A 21516-nucleotide genomic window follows, 5' to 3' on the forward strand; every position below is an offset into this window, starting at 1 on the left:
CCAGCGCGCGCTTCTTGACGTTCGCGCCACGGAGTGTGCCGATACGTCCCGACACGACAGGTCACCGCGACTATAAATAGAGCGGTAGCGGAGTAATCGTCGTATTCACTCCCCGCCTCTCGACGCGTTAGTGTTCTGAGCTGTTGGACGTGAATCCCTGTCCTGGCATTTGGTTTTCACCTCTGGCTGCGTTAAGTAGTTGAGTTACTGTGACCAAATGCCCATCTTGGTAGTTAGTATTCGCCTCTGGTTGCGTTGAGTAACTGAGTTACCGTTGCTAACTACCCATCTTCCTGTCTTTTGTTTTCTTTTTCTTTTTTGTTCTCCTGAAGAAGCTACATACAATTGTAGCGAAACGTCGAGATGAACCCACTTTTGGGTCACTCACAAATGACACGGTCCAAACCCGGAAGACGAATAAACTATAATTCTGACTCTGGCCGTGGAAGCCTACGATTTCATTTCACCTTATTTATGTTATTATTTTTACTAATTTCTACTTAAGTTCAAATATGGTGTTATATAGGTAATGTAAATGAAAATAAGAAGTAATGAAAAAGTGTTTACTTTTTTTTTCTGTTGTTTGTACTAGACGTGATGGAAAATATTTAGTCTTTAATAAAACGTCTTTCCCACTGAAACCTTTTACGACATACATAAGTCTTCTGATAATTAAAATATAACGTAGTGAAAATATGATCAGAATTCCAGTTTGCAGTCCGCTGCCTGTCAAAGGAAAATTATGTAATTTATTTGAGTTTTCAACAAATTTGTCCCTTTTATAAAGTAGTCTATTCATGTGAAAATTTCAAATTAATATAGCTAAGGTGATTTCCAATTATCTTAAATAAATTATATAGAAGACAAACTACTCAAAAGGTTAGTTAATATACGTCATTAATTAATAATTTAGAATAATATTTACATTCTTTAACATTTCAATAAATTCGATGTATCTCTTTTACTTTTGTTAAAATTTGTATAAAGTTAATAGTATATTGTTTATACATATTAATCATCAACAGGTGGCGTTAAAACCCTTTGTGAGTGTTAGCCTTGGTCGACCCCAACATTTCCTTTCATTCTTCTTAAATCTTCTTTCACAGTGTCCATGTATCTGAGCGGATTTACTTCCGTTACCTCTTTCCGATGAGCTTGCTTAGCATATTTATATTAGAAGGGTCACTTCTATCACCAACTATCCGTCTTTTACAACACACCTATCTTTGGTGGTTAATTTTGATTAAGTCTTGAGATAGAATTTAAAATTATATCGTATTTTATATAGATCCTCTTTGTTAACTCTGCCATACATAGTTCCCAACATTTTTCTTTCAAACATTCTCATCTCATCGGCATCTTCTCGGCACAGTCCATTAGGTCGGGGCACAATTTAAATGGGTCCTGGCATACTGCTCGCCCATAGTTTAGTAACTACGCTAAAGAAGAAGTGATTAACGAATAATCGTTGGCCCATTTCTTTGAATATAGTGTTTGTTACAATCAACCAGTAACCGTAAGTAACAGAATTTTACCAGCCCTTAAATAGTTTCATGTTGCATCTCTTAATGATTTTGTTAAATTCTTGATGCTGTCAGCATGTATTTACCTTTTTTTGAATATAAGTCCAATGTTTTTTGTGATAATTTTGATTAATATAAAAACTTTAACTGCTTCATCACGGGCCGTTCCAATTATCACAATATCATCAGATTATGCTACTACAGTCTGTCCCAAACCCTTCTTTCAGTGCGTCACTAATTTTGACGTCATATAGGATTTTAGGAATGTCGAGAATTATTGCCTGACATTTTAGTTAAATTTGACAGTTGCTGGATCGTAATCTCTCTTTTTCTAATTGAAAATAATTTAATAATTTTAATATTAGTCTTTGTTCTTTCTCGATATATTTCGACATATTTAAAATATTTTTATGACAATAAATACAAAATTAAATTTTCACTGTAAAATGTCTGATAATACTAACCTGGAATGACAATTATCATTTTATCAGTTGACATTGTGAAAATACTGTCACGATCGAGAAAATCTGCGTCAAATTATATTTATGCGCACCATTGATTGGATATCTATTTAGCGTATTCTAAACTCCAACCAATTATACATCCGTAAGTAGAATTAGCTTTACGATAAATAATTTTCTAAGTTCTATGTATAATTATCACAGACTCACGTTTTTTTCTGTCACCTCTAGCTTAATGTGTTAGAGAGAATTCGATCAACTATGACGCACTGAAAAAAGGGTTTGGGACGAACTATAGTTGCTGAGTTCTGGTATATAACGTACCATTCAATTTTACTTCTGAATTTCAGATAACTTTTACAACGCCAGGTTGAACAGCCAGCACGATAGCACAACTTATTTACCCAGTTTTCTATTATGTAGTCTTAAATGGTTCTGGGATACTCTCACACTTCCTTTGGTATTGTAAATGCAATTATAATCCAATATAATTGGGACGTATTAATAGTACCATAAGCCATGTCTTCATGTCATTCATCTATCAGTGTCATGTCATTCAAATGTCAATGTCAAATGTCTATGACAAAGTTCACCGTTGATTCTAATATTTTTGTAATTTATTATATGTTTAATGATAAAATTGTATTTAGATAATAAAACCACTTTAAAAACACCCGATGATAGAGAAATCACTCTAACGTTATAGAAGTCAAGCACGTTTCCTTTCATGTATCTCGGCCATGTAATTCTTGTATTCCATTCTTGAGAGGTTAAGTTCTTGTTGTATCAGTGTCAGTAGTTTAGAAAAGAAACTTACAAATAAAGATTATGAAGGAATATCTGACTTCCAAAATTAAATATTTCTGTTCATTAATGATCTATCTGATTTTTCGCTGACTAGGGACTGGATTATCTTATTGTTTTTTCCAATGTCGGTCGTTCAGTTTTCTTTTATTCGTGTTCTATATTTATCTAGTTTCCTTTATTAAGTAGCATATTAAAATGTTTTTGTAAATTTTTTAGTTTGGTTTGCTTGTGATATGATATATACAACCATACTGATAATATCCGTATGCATAATATACCCCACCCAACACTTCGTTTCGTTCTATATACCATTAATCATTTAACTGATAATTAAAACACCACCAAGCTCCGTTCCAAATCCATGTACTGGTGATTAATCCACCCCCTGGCTCAATTTCAAATTCAAGAACTGGTAATTAATCCAACACCAGGACTCTATTCCAAATCCATGGACTGGTAATTATTTCTCCACCAGGCTCCCCCATCTAACTGATATATAGGAGACCAAATACTGAAGTGACACCGATTACATCGTCGGATTTTCATCCACCAGTCCTACTTCGAAAACATAATTTGGGAAGTTAAGTGTTTAATAAGGACAATAAGGTTTCTTTAATATTAAGGCCTTCAGCCACATTTTTACCTTTGGGCCTTCAGAAATTTCACTTGTGTTTGAACCTTCAGTCATTTTTTAGGTCCTCAGCTGTCTTGTAAAGGGCTTTGCTGTAACGTAGAGACAAGTCTGCTAACTGATTGAATAAAATATGTTTGTTTAAATTTTTGTATTATGCTTTGTCTTCCTTGTGATCGTTCTTACTACCATTGTTTGTCTTAGGGAGTAGCCAAACTACTTCTGAGAAGAACTAGCAAAGGTAGTAATCTCCATGATTGTCCTTCTACTGGTAAAGAGGAGATACTTCAGCTAAAATTGACATTCTCACGATCCTAAATCAATCGTGGATTTTAAAACGTTGTAACCCACATGGTTAGCATCTTACAATTTCTCTGCTGTCTGCTGAACTATTATTTATAAATATTCTTAATATTTTAAATCAATACGTTATACTGTATGTATGCAAATCTTTTTAAGCAATAATTAAATAACAAATTAAACAAAAAAAAACTATGCACTTTGTATTAATATCATTCGTCGTTTAGTGGATTCTTTATTAATAGTAGGGGAGCCCACGATGCTAAATCGGGATTTACTCGAGCGTCATAGAGACCTATTGGATTGCAAAGCTTAGATGATAAAAAGAAAAAAATCTTATATAATATATACCTTTTCATCGGTGGGGGCAGCCGCTATAGATTTTCAAAAATGTAAAAAAAAACTGTTGCATGGACATACTCGAGCGCGTCAGATATTGATATCATCCATGTCCTACGTATTTTTAAGAATGTATGTATGTTAATCTGATTGTTTCCATGATGGGGGTGGTCGTACGTAAGGGTTGAAAATCAAAAAAAAAAAAATTTAATCGAGCGCGTCAGATTTTCTGAGGGGATGTTAAGTGAACCTGATAAAAAGCTCTTATATAATAATCTGACGATTTGGATGTGACGCGAACTCGCGGCCGTTATTAGAATGTGCAAAAAAAATTCGCCATTTTGAAATACTCAAGCGCGTCAGATTAAGATATATATGGTTCATCTATAAGCCCTAGATGTTGCTGTCTCATAATCTGACGATTATCTGGGGGGGTTCGCCTAATCTGATAATTTAAAGTTTTTTTTTTAATTTTTTTAGATCATTGAACTTAATTAATTGAAAAGCTCAGGAAATAGCATGCAAATAAAAAATCGTATGTTTTTTTTTAAGTACAATACTTGTATTTACAAGAAAATAATTATAAACAATGAAATTTTTTTGAGTATTTTTTTTAATTTTCATCTTCATCGGTAGAATCATCTTCTTCTGGCTCGATTTCATCCTCAGATTGCGTATCTGTAACAAGAAATCATTGAAATACTTACAAATATTTTTTTTTACGAATAACCTGTATAATTATTGGGGAAAAAATATACCTAATTCTGGAGTATCCTCAAGAGTATCAGGTGTTATGACTACATCTTCATACGCTTTCGGCAATTGATCACCTGCAAACCAGATCATTTCGAACTTTCCGTCGACTATTTTCCATCCATAGTCCGTTGGTAAAAGATCAATAATTTTTGCATTATGGGCATTACCCCACATACATGCAATGAATCTTGTGCGTAACACTTGTTGGAGTAACTCCGATTGACAGGGTGGCAAGTTGCACGCATCGTAATTCCGGATATTCAAGGAGAAGGGTTGTGATGTGTCCTTTACCTTGTACGTCTTATTGAAGATGACAATCCTGGCTTGATTGACATCGTCTAACTTTTTTAGCCCATACAAGTGGCAAGTAAAAGACTGTATGACGTTTAAAGAATCCTGCAGATTATACTCCTTTGATCCTAAATCCAGAAATGCTTGTTGGAAAGTTTCTGAACTCATCAGAATTTGTAAAGGTTTCTTTTTCCCTCGTCGGTAAAATGCTGGGTTAAAATCGCAACCAGTGAACGCATGCAAAGCTGGAAGCGCCTTCGAAATTTTTGGGCCTAATTTATTGTAGAGAGCAGATACGTCGATATATCGGCGTGCATTGCCAACTCCAATATCCATCCAAACTTCTACTGTTGCTTGCAGGTGTTCCATATTCGCCAACATAATGACTACGATATCAGTATCAGATGTTCTGATAGTAATAGTAGAATCTTCTTTTTGTTGGCAAGCAAGAAATGCTATCTTCGTATCCGCTTCTTCGTGATCAGGGCATGACAACTCATAATTAATGATGCGTGTTACTTTATTATCAGTAACAGAATATTCATAACACAAATCATGTATTATGTAAATTACCTTACTACCGATAATCGCTGCCATCTCCTGATCAGCCCAATGATCGATGAAAAACTTGACAATAGCTTCTTTAAACTTTATATTTTTCAAATCTTTTGTAAAATCTGCTGTTCTTGTTTGTTGAGGACCTGAGATGTGGAATTCCTTGTCATCTACACTGCCACGAAGAGAATGCTCATAGTCTTTGATTGAAGGTGTAAAGTAGCGATCAAATACAATAGCAACTCTACTTGCAGTGTTATTGATAAGGCATTGCAATATCTTCTTTGATACACCTCCAAAACTACAGGGCATTTCTTTAAAAGTATTTAAAAAAAAGAAGCCATCTACAATTAGAAGGTCAATTTGGGATGGCGGTTGCTCCACATCTTCAACTTGTTTCTCTAACTCATGAATTAGTACTGACTTATTAGTCTTGTTTAAAGAACCATCTATATGGCACAGCGATAACGGGATAGGAGTTATAGGAAAACAAAGTACTTTTTCCAGGTCTATAGACGTGTCAAGAGATAAAGCTAATAACCGACCAAATAAGTCCCGCTGCAATTTAACTTCGTGCACTTTTCCACCAATTTTTATTTTTCTTTTCTTCTTGAGATTTGCAAAAGTCAGCACCGTATTTTTTTTTAATGGTTGGTCAAATCTGTCTGAATTTAAATTGCATTCCATTATGAATTGATCTCGCAGAAAAGTTCCTCCAGACACTGTCTTTAGCAAACAGTTTGTAATTTCTGGAGGGGCAGCTTGCCCTGTTGAAATGTTAAACAACTGATCCTTATCAATCGAAAAAGAGAATGGATTAATGGTCTGCAGGACACTGTTTGAAAAAGCTTCAATTTGGATGTGTTGTTTTTTCATTCTATCTGGGTGTAGATCAGCAGCAATATCATGGTAGTTTCTGTCAAGTCCTGCACGAGTAAGTACATGAGATATGATTCTTGTTCGCGCCCCATGATTTTTAGCCCAGCGTTGTCTAGCAGCAATTGAATTTGTGATGTTAACGATTCCAGTAAGACGACGAGCAGCATCACCATTTATCGTCTGCTCTAACGTTAAATCCACAGGAATTCGTGAAAAAGGCTTGATGGTTCTTCTGATTCCAAACGATCCTTTAGCCATTTCAGTTCGGAGGCCTGGATGTGTGTTATCTATGTGTTGTAGTAAATTAAGGTAGTACACTAGCCATCGACTGTAGTTGGGTTGATTGTAATAGAAGAATAAGCTGTCGATTTTCGCAATGGTATATACGTACAAATCTAAATCTCCAACTCTAATACTTTTAACGAATAAGTGGTAAAGATTTACAAAATCGATGTACATTGCGTAAAATTGCGCTGTTTTTCCGTGCTTGCCGTCTAATGTGTCTTCTGTATATTTCTCATAAGATTGAATGAGTTGTTGTGTTTCGGTATGCTGAACTTGTGGAGACACGTCTGTATGAGCCAAAAATGAGGTGAGATATTCTAACACTGATTCCCCAACTGTCAATTGTTCGTTTTCCAAAAACGCTTCGAAATGTAATTGCTGCAATGCCAATGCCACGAGAGAATGTAACCGTTTACATCTATTGTAATTTTTTCCGCTAATAAAACCTGAAACTGAACCATTAGCGATCAATTCACACTCAGTCATGATATTGCTCAGTCCACAATCTTCAATAAAAGTGCCAAGTGCCTTGAAAAAATCCATTTCAATATGAAAGGCTCCTAAATGAATAAAAATATTGTCAAATCGTGGAGATTCTTGAGCTTGAATACAATAACTAGTGCGAGCAATAGCTAGATCATAGGTGATCTGGATATAGGGAGCTTGACATTCATTTGCAATATCCTGACTCAATTCTAGAGTTTTCAAGACAGTTGAATTGTTGGTGGGAGATTCATTTATGGGAGTTAGATATGAAACTTTTTGAATTCGTGAATCGTCTACCAAAATCTTGCTGTGAAATCCAACCCACATTAGGGCGTCCGGTATTTTATACTTATGTAATAACATCCACGTAATGTCCAGCTGTTTCGACATAGTCAAGTTGTCTGGAGCTTTATTAAGCTCTGAGATATCTAGCTGACTCCAGGAGGCAATTTTTAATTTCTTGGTGAATGGATGCATTTCGAAAGTAACTTCTTCAAAAGTCCTGCGTTTTCGGTTTTTTGTTTTTGTGGTAGTAACGGATAATTCCGAAAAACTACCATGCTCAATCTCTTCGATTGTTGAATTTTCAGGTACACTAGGGCTAGAAGATTCCACAGACACCGGATCCGGATTTTGCACGATATCCTGAAAAATTATCCCCACCGTATCATGCAGAGTATCTTTACCATTTAGGGTTTCTACGAAGCGGTCGAAATTGTCGAATGCGACACCAGTATTCAAATCCGGGCGACGTAGGATATCTTCAGGGCATACGTGAGCACTATTTACCGTTGAAAATGTCAGCTCAGTCTCTAGCTCTTCTAGAGTTGTGTACGAGCAACAATGTCCATATTTTGACAGTATGTTAACAACTTTCTTACTGTTACATAGGCTTTTCACTGCCAGACCAAGGGTAATGTGCTTAGATGTTTTAATTTTGTGGGCAAAAGCTGCGTAAATCAGATCTTGTCCAATGGAAAAAATAGAAAGCTCGTTCTTTTTTTTTTCTATTTTCACGTGCTTTGTTGGATATATGAGAAACATCGCCCCAAATGAAGGATTCCAAAAAATAAGTAAGAAGCTCTGGCACGTTATCGCACTCTCCCATCATCAAATCTTCAGCTGTACAATTTTCAGGCAATTCTCTTCTGGCTGAGTTAAGGACTTCTTCGCGAAGTTGTGTTGCAACTGAACGAATTGTTTCTTTTACTGCCATCGTTTAAAATAAATCCTTGTAAGACAAAATAGTGGCGAAAAATGGAGCAATAAACTTTTTCTTCTCAGCGTAAATAATCTTAATCTTTTTGTCAAATGTTTCCATTAATTTTCTTTCTAAGTGACGGTCTGAGAACGAAGAAATAGTAATAGAATCAGACAATAAACTGCTTTGCTGTTCTAACAATTTTTGATATTCTTTTTTTATGTAGTCAAAAAATAAGCATTCATTATTCTTGACCACTCTTTCTTCTAGCATATCACAAATAATAGTATACGCAGTATTGTAAATCTTTTTTTTTTTTCTTAGAAATTCGCTATTTTCATCCTTATAAATTTCTCGTAAATATTGATCTTTGCAACATTTATGGTAAGGCATTTTGGAATCATCGGAGAAAGAACTAAGTTTTTCCAACATCGATATATCATTTTGTTCCGTGGCCGCATTTTTGACATTCTCTATAGTTTTTAATCTACTGATAGCTAAGCGAACTTCACGACCATGATGCCGTTTACGTTGTTTTTCGCAAATGAAGCAAGTTTGCGATGCTGAATCGTTATGAGCGACAGGCTTATCTGTGTTGAATGAATCATTGAAATCCTCCAAGTCTACTTGAATGTTGCTGTATTCTCCCGCTCTGCAAATTTTTTAACAATAACATAATAAAGCTGAAGATTATATTATGAAATTAAAAGATTGATAAAAGAAATAGATTAGTTCATGTTTTATAATGGTATTAATAGTTATGTTGACGCAAGAAATAATGAAGGAACACCCATTAATTACGTCAGCTATTTTTCGATCATTTTAGACCCCTCCCCCCTTAGGTGACATTTAATGAGATTTACGCTATAAATTATTTAAACTAATTTTTTTTATTATTCGGGAAAATAACCGTTTCGGTATACTATAGATAATTTATTCAAATTAAATGAAATTTAAAGCAAAAACAGGTAAAAATAGTACATTTCTCAATTTTTCACTCAATCCATGGAGACTCATGTACTTTTTCGATTGATATAATTGGACATATATCATCTGTTATTTAAAATAATTTTTTCTTTAATATTTGTAATAATTTATATTTTTTTAAGATGACGTCAGATTTTCAATTATCCTCCCCTCGGTGTAAGTGAGACTCAATGAGATTCTATTGGACCCCATTTCGAGCTCACATAATTAATGGATGTCCCCTAGGTTTTTTTTTTGAATAATGATTTTTTTGGTCTATAAATTTAACTAAAAAAAAAATTCAATACCTTTTTTTTTAAATATTTACTACATAAAGTCATACTAAAACTCACTCATCTGTTGATGTACCAACAGCCTCAGTAGATGTGGAATCAACAGTAGCATATGATTTGGAGCACTCTCCAGAAACAGGAACTTGTGACTCAGAACACTCTCCAGGAACAGAAACATGTGACTTGGAGCACTCTCCAGAAACAGGAGCATGTGATTCTGAGCTATTCCTCTGAACTTCTGATGCATTATCATATTCCACTACACTTTGCTGTTGTTGCTGTTGTAAATACTGAAAGTCTGGTGGTATTTTTATTGCAGTAAATAATTTGTAGCACTGTGCGTGATAGACTTCATGTAATGAAGATTCTTTCGAAAGTTCAAGATTATCGTATCTTGTTCGGGATTTTCTGAAAACCGGTTTGCTTCGACGATATTCTAAAATATTTATACATTTTTGTAATGTGTCTAATGTAAATTTAATTGTTTTTTGCAAAGTAGCTTCACCACAAAATACACACTTTATATTATTATCACTCATAGTAAATATTTATAAACTTAAATTCACCTTACTTATGTTAAAATCACAAAATGAGCAAAAACGTTGGAAATACGTTGTAAACAATATCATGGCACAAACGCGTTTGTGTGATCAGCTGTCATGGCGTCATGGCAACAGAAACCAGAGTGGGGACGGTATGAGAGATAGAGAAAGAGTGAGAGAGGAATAGAAACGCGGAGAGGGGAATATAGGCATCACGTAGCTGCACGTATTAAACTTTATCGATGAATTTTTATTACTTCGGCTTGTGGAAATCGTCAGATTATATATTTTTTGTAATTCTTCAATTATTCCCTTCAAAATAAAAAAAATTTAGCCACGCTCGAGAATGTCGAGATGACGTTTTTTTTTTACAACTTTGTCGCCCTCCCCCTTCTTTGCGTCACTCTCAAATTGTCAGATTAGTGGAATATACACTCTTTAGCATGTAACTAACTCACCCTACCTTAATCTGACGCGCTCGAGAATTTCAGATGATCAATTTTTTTTTACTAATCTGATTCTTTATCCTTGACGGGCGGCCATATATATGGGGTTCATATTTGGTGGAAGTACTTAACTGGGTACAAGGATTCTCTCTGTATAATAATCTGCCGCGCTTTAGTAAATCCCGAAATCCCCGCTTGGGCTCCCCTACTATAATCCATACTTTTTTTATTAAACTTTCAATTTAAATTTTAAAAATCCGTATTTGATTATTAAATTCTAGAAATATGGTAAAATAGTTACTATCGGTCGCCTTGTTTAGACCGAATTTTAGAATTAATTCCAAAACCAAAGTCGTAAATTGACAATTTTATCTAGCGTCCTTGTGGATAATTTATATCGTGATTTTAATTAAATAGTTGAGAATCTATCCCCGCTAAATTGTGTCGTACACAAAGTAATTTTTTCGTTTAATTAAGACTTAAAATATAGCATTTTATAAAGGGAGTGCAAGATATAGCTAGTAGGACTATGTCGGGATTGATAAAAAAAAATATTTACTTGATTAGCAAGTTCTAGCGGACCAACTCGACATCGAGTTTTTTAAATGAAATTTTTATTTTGCGAGAAAAATATACAATATATACAATGACCGGAAGTAAAAATATTTTTATTAGTAACTCAAAAACTATAAATGATAATTTCGTGAACTTACATTTTTGAACTCTACGTTGAATTCTCTATTGATTTGAGTAATAAAAACGAAACCGGAAGTCGACCTCAAAACCGGAATGCAATTTTTAGTTCATCAAATGTCGACATGGATATCATTTAGCAGTTAATTTTGCATGCTGATCACGAATCCGGTGTCAGATTTGCTCTATCTTGACGTTTTATGAAGCGTTTCGTTTCACTTCCGGTGTCGGATCGCAACCGGAAGTACATATTTAGATTCGTCTCGACGAGACCTTTCGATCCATATATACATTGTGGGGTCTAAAACTTAAAGTAAATTTTAACTTATGTATGTATAAGAAAAAGGTTAATGCGAGTTAATAGTAAAATAAAGGTAAAAGGTATCGGTATAGCTCGCAACAAAGGAAAAAAATATAATAAAATATGTGTATAGGATGGAAGGCAACCGTATATACGTATTTCTGACTATTGGTCGTCTTCAGTACGATGCAGCCAAGTTAGAAAAGGAGCATACTAACTTGGGAAAGGATCACTACAGGAGACGTATAGATACGTAGGATCCTTACTGAAGACGACCAATAGTCAGAAATACGTATATACGGTTGCCTTCTATCCTATACACATATTTTATTATATTTTTTTCCTATGTTGCGAGCTATACCGATACCTTTTACCTTTATTTTATATAGGTGTGTATATAATATATATGTATACATATATACATATATATATATATATATATATATATATATATATATATATATATATATATATATATATATATCTAAAGTATTCAACTAGTGAATTCAGAGGTTTAATCGGTCATTCAGGTTGGCAAATAAAAAAGAAGTCAACTACTTCATAAGTTTATTGAAGACGTTTCGCTTTATATTTCTAAAGCTTCATCAGTTGTCTAAAATATAACAAATGACATTGAGTTTATAAGAAATACAAATATAGTTCATAACTTACAACTCAATATGTAGTATGCTATCGATGTTATCATATCTACTGTACACTTTACTCCTTATTTAAAACTAACTTAACCAAAAAAAGAAAAAACAAAAAACAAAAACAAAAAACACACAAACTTTGCAGAAAATAATGTTTATATTCGTAGATATGAATATTTAAAAAATTTTAAACGAACATTTGGCTTCATTTAGATGGTTCTCCACTGAAGACCAACAAAGTTCTGATTTATTGCAATCTAAGCAAACTACTTGACGCGATACCGAAAATTTTTTTAAGGGCCATGTGTCACCAAATTCCAAGGTTTGAGACAATTATGAACTTCTACAGGGGACATTGCATAATTAGTTGGACAGGTGGAATTTATATGGCGGAAATATTTGATATATTATTTTTAATTTATGTTTTAATGAAACTTGGAAATAGGGGATAATTTTGTTATTATTTTGTTCAAAATAATAACAAAATTATCCCCTATTTCCAAGTTTCATTAAAACATAAATTAAAAATAATATATTAAATATTTCCGCCATATAAATTCCACCTGTCCAACTAATTATGCAATGTCCCCTGTAGAAGTTCATAATTGTCTCAAACCTTGGAATTTGGTGACACATGGCCCTTAAAAAAATTTTCGGTATCGCGTCAAGTAGTTTGCTTAGATTGCAATAAATCAGAACTTTGTTGGTCTTCAGTGGAGAACCATCTAAATGAAGCCAAATGTTCGTTTAAAATTTTTTAAATATTCATATCTACGAATATGAACATTATTTTCTGCAAAGTTTGTGTGTTTTTTGTTTTTTCTTTTTTGGTTAAGTTAGTTTTAAATAAGGAGTAAAGTGTACAGTAGATATGATAACATCGATAACATACTACATATTGAGTTGTAAGTTATGAACTATATTTGTATTTCTTATAAACTCAATGTCATTTGTTATATTTTAGACAACTGATGAAGCTTTAGAAATATAAAGCGAAACGTCTTCAATAAACTTATGAAGTAGTTGACTTCTTTTTTTATTTGCCAACCTGAATGACCGATTAAACCTCTGAATTCACTAGTTGAATACTTTAGAAATATAAATTGACGGTCGTAGTCTTTACAATATATATATATATATATATATATATATATATATATATATATATATATATTGTTATGATGTGTTTTTTGTTTGAATGATGAGCAATGAGTATTTTTAATAATATATAGGGTTTTTATCGCGGTTCTTAAAGAATTAGTTTGTAAGTACTTTTTTAAATTATCTTTATTATAACTATTATGAAACACACATATATATCTAACCTAGTCAATGTACATTTAAAATAAACTATCTTTAAATTGATATTCTTATAAAACTAATTAAATTCTATAGACAATCTAAAATTTAAACAAACTATCTTCAAAATTGAAATTGTTATGACACTAACTAAATTATATTAACAAAATTTTGTACCTTTCTTTCACTGAATGCCTAAATGAACTGTTTTCCACTATATAGATTCTAATCACCACTGAATGTCTTCGTACTTCAGTTATCCTTGTTTTTTGTGAAATTACTTTTTCCAATTATCAGCTTCTACCAATTTAAGATATAGTTTTCTTCACCAGCATTTATACATCACCAACCAAACCAGCAAACAGCATTTATATTTATTCTTTTCAATATACCAATATCCAATTATTATAAGTTTATTTATACTAATCTCCAACCATAATATAATTTAATTTCTTCCAATATACTTTTTTTAATCTGATTCACTGACTCCAACTAACTTTCATATTTCTTACTAAACTTTTCTGACTGACTTCTTGAAAATTCTGAACAATTTACTTCACTATTCACTAACTAAATGTGTCTAGGTACTAACTTTCATAATAAACTGGCCTGACTTCTGACTAAAAACTTCTAAACTGCCATCTTGAATCCAAATCACGGGTATTTATATCTTTCGGATATTCCAGAACCATCTCGTAAGATATCATGTTCTATTTAGTTCTATTTAATACATGTCTGAATTTTCTGGAACAAACCATTTCGCAAACATGGCCATCTCTGGAGATCCAGAGAATTCCATTCTTTTCTATTAATAATTTTGTTTACATTTAGGCTTTTCAGATCAGAATAAACCTTCAAATTAGTAACTAACACTCTAATTTAATAAAATACACATTTCAAACAATATAACCCCACTTATATTCGTAAAATTCTTAAAATGACACTTAGGAATGGAGGGTATAGTGTGTTGCCTAGTCACATGGCTCACTTAAAAATATCTACAAAATCATAACTACTAAAATACAACTTTTTACAATTATTATATGCTAATTTATTAAAAATGCCCTCACATAAATATATTTTTATTAAATTCTCTAATATATAACTTATTTAAAACAACCAAATACTTTTTTATATCTAATATTATGTAGTATATAACTTATAAATTATTTTCTATAAACCCTAATTGTCACAATATATATATATATATATATATATATATATGTAATATAGTATATCTATAGTATAGAAGAAAATTTTTGGGTCGGTGTTAATAACGAATGTGGCGAAACCAGTCATTCGTTCTTGCTCTTTGTTTTCCTTCCATGTCTAGTATTTCTTTAGCTGCTTCTTCTATAATTATTTACTTTTTTCACTCCTCATTAATTTTTTGTTTTAGAGTGTTTGACATTAAAATTTTATTTATATTCTCTTTTTTTATTTGTATCTTTAAATCCTTATACATTTCATTGTTTATGTTTACACCTCCTTTCATTTTTATTTTTAAAATTCTAGATCACACCCTGCTTTCGACCAAATAGTAATCAGAATCCGCATCTGCTCCTCGTCTGGTGGGGACCTTTATTATATTCGATAGGTGTCTTGATTCTACAATTACATAATCATATTTACTGTTAGTAAATCTAGTGATTTTTAGATGACTTAGTGTATATCTTTTCGAGCAAAGTATGTGCTGGCAATCACCATTTAAGTGCTAGATTTGCAAGATTTATTAACCTGTTACCATTGTGATTTGAGTGCTTATGAAAACTGTGCTTAACTATTGTGGGTTGAAATTGACGTTCTCTTCCAACGTTTGCGATTAGGTCTGCATGGATTATATTTATATATTAATTTATAATATTCTTATATAGCATCATACAAAATTATTTTCTTTTACCTCTGCCGAGGAATGCGTATTGTAAGGATTCGAAATCCTTAAATTTAAAATAATTTTATTTTAATACTTTTGTCCAACTCTATATAAAGTTGAAATTTTCTGCGACTTATTTATTCGATGAAATGATTTTTGTAAAAATCTCAAAGTCTGTTTATGGGAGTCACTTTAGTTCTCATGAATTGAAATAAACAAAATTTAAGAGTATTTGTTTTGTTTGGTCCAAGTTAAAATATTATTTAGTTGCTACAAACACTAATGGTTTCAAAAACTACGTTTTGTTTAATTTATCTGATTGCATGAGAGATGTCACAATACACGAATCTGACGTAATTCTTACGATAGAAAGCCGACTTACAACTTCACTTCATACTAGACTTTTGTGTAAAGTGGTACATAATAGTGTTTCTTCATCTCAGTCCACCGGGTTAGTGTTTTGTTAATTTTTTTATAAGGTTTTAGAATTTTTTTTAACAATTTTTAGTGTAAAAAAACACTAAAGCCCTTTTATCTCTGTTTATTAACAGAAGAAAAATACATAGCATCTTCGTCTATTTTTACTAATATTTCTTCTGGTAGAACTTTGGCTTTACGAATTTTGGATATACCAATTTTTACGAAATGCTTTAATGGAATTTTCACTTATTTTGGTTTTACAAATTTTTTATATTTTTAATTGTTGGAACTAATGAATGCTTAGACATATGGATATGCATATACTTCACGTCACCTCGTATTAAATGTAATTATTTCAGCACCATGCTAATTGATTTTGATTTCCTAAATTTTCCTGCAGAATAGTTTTTTCTAAAGTTTATGTAATAATTATAATAATTTATCAGAGAATATGTAAAGAGTAGGTACTCTTTAAGATGCTGGCTCCTAAAGAAGAATTTAATTAAATTAATTAACTTACAAACTAACAAACTAGCTACATTATTATATCATTTTATAAAACTAGGTCAGAAAGTATTATTGAAGAATGAAAGTACTCATTTAAGGTAGTTGTATGTGTTTTCATTTAATTGAGAGTAAAATCACACTGTTTTCAAAAATTTTTATACAAAATATCTTAGAATTTTTATACTCATAATTTTGGTAATGTTGAATTTTTTGTAAGTAGAAATAAATATTTAATAATTATTATATACATATTATAATATCTGTATATATATATATATATATATATATATATATATATATATATATATATACATATATACTCTAAAATAACAGCTGATCTGGTAGATGAAAAAAGGTGGTTGAGGTTAATTGGGTATACAGCAGTAAAAGGGCAGCACCGGTTCGGCGTATTTTCCCATGTTAAATCCCATAAGAAATCGCTAAGGTCCATTCTGATCATTTTTGGCTCTTTTTGTGGTGGAGGCGCGACGACTCATCGGATCGTGACGTCGATCTAATACGATATTTCGACGACATCGGATCGTCTCATCATCAGATGAGAGCTACAATTATTCAAAACATGATAAAATACAATTTAATAATTGTTTGTTGTTTATATCTTACTTGTTTGAGGCTAACGGCAGTGTGATTTATTTTAATAACATAAAGTATTGTATAATTTACGTTTACAATTAAAATATAAGAAACAAACACAATTTAAATTAAAAACAAAACAGACACAAAAACGTTTAGTTCGGTAACTGTCATTAAGGTTAAGAACCAGAATTACCAAATATCGAATGTTACTGATTGACTTATGCCAGAAGATAATTAGTGCCATGGTGTTGATGTAGTAGTTGTTATTTACTGTAAAAGTGTGTTATAGTTGAAAAATTTTGAAATTACATTTTGTGTTGCATTAATTATTTAATAGTTAAGTGTGTCTATTTATAATGTTTGCTTTTCGATGTGTAATAAATAAGGATAAATCTCACTCAGATGCTCAACATCTGATTTATTATTTATTAAATTATCCATTTGAGTGATAAATGCCATCTCGAGGAAGAGTCTTTTATTGAGATTATTTTCCAATGCAAGTATCTTTGTTTCACTGTAGTTCATTATATGGTGTTCATCATGTACAGTACATGGCGTTCATCATCATTATGTGGTGTTCATTGAAGTTTAAACATGTATTTTTTATATTTCATTTTAATTCTCTTCCCTTTGTTTTTCATATAACCTATTTAAAAGTATTGAGATTCAATTTTATGTCTATTTAGAATAAACTTATTAAACTTTATATTTCAATAATAATAGTAATTTAAACTTCTATCACTACTATCAGCCAAAATGTACGAAGATTTAATTTGAGTACATAGCATGGAATAGTTTATCGGATAAAGATATTTTTAGACGCGAACAGACGTGATTTTATTGTAAAACACTTTAGTTTAATAAATTAAAATTGTGAGTTGCCACGCTGTTTTTATTTTTTGTGTTTGCCACATTTATATTGCGTAGATTGTGGACCATCAGTTTAAATAGATATTTCCAAATCTGTGTCTAAAAAATGTTTTAATTATATTTTAATAAATAAAATAGATGGAAAAAAAAACTTACCAATTATTGTTGCTGTTTATCTCAATGTGTTCTGAAATAAAAAATAATTTTTATAAATAAATAATATTTATTTATTTATTAATTAAATAATTGTTATTGAAAATATTATAGCCCAGCAGTTTTATTACGCACGTAGCCAATTGTAAGAAAAGAGCATTAAAATTAATTAGAATTAAAATTACAATATTTTAATTTTATTTAATTTTGTATATATATATATATATATATATATATATATATATATATATATATATATATATATATATATATAGTTTAATGTTTTGAGAATTTCAAAATTTAATGGATTTAGCTCTTTAATCAAAGAGTTTTACTTATCCTGACCTAATAATGACTGCAACCTCAAAATAAAACTTTAGTTTGCATAACGTGTCAGTTAATAATACCTGACTACTTATATATATATATATATATATATATATATATATATATATAAGAAAAAAGAAGTACTTGTGACTTGTTTGGAAAAAATATATAAATGTTTTGGATAGGTTGGAGTCAATAATTTATTCACTCCAACCTATTAAAAACATTTCTATATATATATATATATATATATATATATATATATATATATATATATATATATATATATATATATATATATATATATATATATATATGTATAAATGTATAACTGTTTTGGATGGGTTGGAGTCAATAAAAGGGCTATTGGTTAACTATTTTTTTAATCTCGAGCTTTCAACTGTGTTTACAATTATTATCAAGAGCTAAAAAAGACAAAATATCTTACAAGGTTGAACTAAAAAGAAAAAACAATTTTTTGTTAACTTACCAAATAAAAATTAGTTTAGTAAGTAAAAATTACTGCTAATACATTTTCAAAATAATTAATATAAAAATGTTTTAATCCAATAAATGTTTCTCTGAAATTTTTTTTATAATTTTGAAAACATTTTTTTAATACAAAAATAATTGAATTTATATATGTATATATATATATGTATATATATATATATATATATATATATATATAATATATATATATATATATATATATATATATATATATGTATATATATGTCCTTGGCAAGGAGGACACATTCGTTAAACTTTCCATGCTCGAAGCGATATATCTTGCTGACGACTTAATGGTTTCGTCAACACACACATAAAAGTTGTTGTCGCTAATATTAATTTTAATTTTAGTATACAAAAGTTGACATAGTTTTTCTTTAGAGTCCTTTTACTTTGAAACCGATATTTGATAATATTTCTACAGATTAAGTTTTGTCTTTTTTGGATACATGTGAGGTAATTCTGAAATGTTGATGTATCTGATTTTTTTTCGCATGTAACCTGTCAAAGATTTTTAATATAAATAACTACAGTTAGAACCGATGTCTTTATAATCTTAAAATAAAGGCATTAATAAAATAAATTTAATTTAAGTAACTGCACGATTATTGGATGGCTGTCACTAATATTTCAGCAATGGGTAATATATATTTGATAATAAAATATACATAAATAGGTATTGGTATTATACTAAAATGTAATTATATTTTTTCCGCTTTATTAACGTTAATTTATGCAAACATTAAAATATTTTAAATAACATATCAAATATAAAAAAGTAATAAATATTTAGCACTTACAATTTTGCCACAAACTGAACAATAAACTTTGTCCATATCTACAGATAATTCTTTGTAAAGTTAAATCAAAATTACGATACTCGTTATTTTTGGCATTTTAATATAAAAATAGTTAACAAATTAAACAAGCTCGACTAGCGATGCTTAAGTTTTCACTTTCACTTTTGAGAACGAAATAATTTACAAAAAGTTATACCATTATCTACAGTTAGGAAAATATTATTTAAAATCCGCAATTGGAAATAAATTAACGTTTATGCATGTTATGCAACTTTTCTTGAAGTTTTGATAACTACTTCCTATACCTAAATTGAACAGCTATTGAGATATTTAGATTTAAATGTTTTGTATAATAATGTTCGAAATTGCAAGGTTCTTGTGTATCTGAAAAAAACTACAGAACGACTTATGGTCCCTTATTTCTTATACTCTTAGGACCAGAATGGCCAAATCAACAAATTTAAAAAAATTTAAATATGTTATTCGAACACCGAAAAATATGTTAAAGTAGTTTTAAAAAAATATGGAAAAGTAGGCTAAAGAAGATTTCTCAATCTTTACGGTATCTGGACAGAAACCAACATTACAGAATGATTTTCGTACTTCTACAGAAAAGATCTAGGTCTCAAAGCAGGAATCTCGAGAACAAAGTCGCCATATGCCGAAAATCGTTCACTCGACCAATCCTTAAATCGATACAAAACCGATGTGACACAGGCTGCTAAGTGGAATACATTTACCAGAAGTAATTCAACTAGAAAATTTTAAAATGTGAGATTTTGTTAGTGGAAATCTCTTAGTACTTTGGATTAATAATTAAATGGAAATAAAAAAGTGGAAAGTTTTCAGGTCTAAAGATCCTTATATGTAAACGTTTGCTGACGTACGACTAAAGGCGATATCGCACCTTGAAAACCATATGGCAACATCTGCAATTTTTTCGTAAAATGACCTTTTAATGCAGTCTAATAGAAAAAGAAATCTATTTTTTAATGCTATTTAGCAGCATCTGCAACGAATTTTAAATTCGGCACCAGAAAGATACGTCCTTATGGCTTTTGTAAAAAATCTATTCATCTTTTTATACCATCAGGCAATATCTGCAGTTGTTGCTCTATGGTTCTAAAATAGAAACAAAAACTCAGATATATCTGGCAATATCAGCAGTTAATGCCAAATGGTTTTTCAAGCCTGGCAAAAATGTAACATTGCCTGTAACTACTTTTATCTGTTGTGTTGTGAGTGTTGTGAGTAAACAATCGTTTTTAATTTAGTTAAACGCAACATCCCGTAGTAGCAGCTTGCCTAGTACTTCACGAGTACTTTCAGCACATGAATTCGACATCCCCTATGAGAAGGTAACTACTTGTAACAATTTTTTTCCATTTATACCACTGAGGAGCACGGGCGTCTCTCGCTCAATTATGTGAGGAGATGGAGTTTACACGAGTTCTTTTTGTATTGCATTTTATGCGCTCCCTCTAATATAACGTTCTTTAAATCAAAATTGTTATTAACTTCGGTTAATTTTTTTCTTGCAGTATGACTCAGTGGAAACGAAGAATATTACGGTTGATTTAATCACTACTATACTTGAGGAAACGAGAGGAAATGAGGGCACCAACACGGTTATTAAATCATACAACATTGGTGATCAAAATGAAATATCTGTTTATAACGATCCAAGTGATATTCAACGGTCATCAAAATCGAGTGATAATGAGGAAATATGCTCATCCGAGTCATTAT

General features: G+C 31.0%; 1 protein-coding gene across 2 annotated transcripts in view; it reads right to left on the reverse strand.

The window, feature by feature from the left end:
• LOC140442663 (GTP-binding protein Di-Ras2) overlaps positions 1–21516 on the reverse strand; it is a 1562201-nt gene that overhangs the window by 381103 nt on the left and 1159582 nt on the right. For both annotated transcript variants that reach the window (XM_072533657.1, XM_072533658.1), the window contains one exon: positions 18131–18161. The gene's annotated coding sequence lies outside the window, so the exon portion shown is untranslated. The remainder of the gene's footprint in view (positions 1–18130; positions 18162–21516) is intronic.

The sequence above is a fragment of the Diabrotica undecimpunctata genome, chromosome 6, assembly GCF_040954645.1.
Source record: "Diabrotica undecimpunctata isolate CICGRU chromosome 6, icDiaUnde3, whole genome shotgun sequence".
NCBI lineage: Eukaryota > Metazoa > Arthropoda > Insecta > Coleoptera > Chrysomelidae > Diabrotica > Diabrotica undecimpunctata.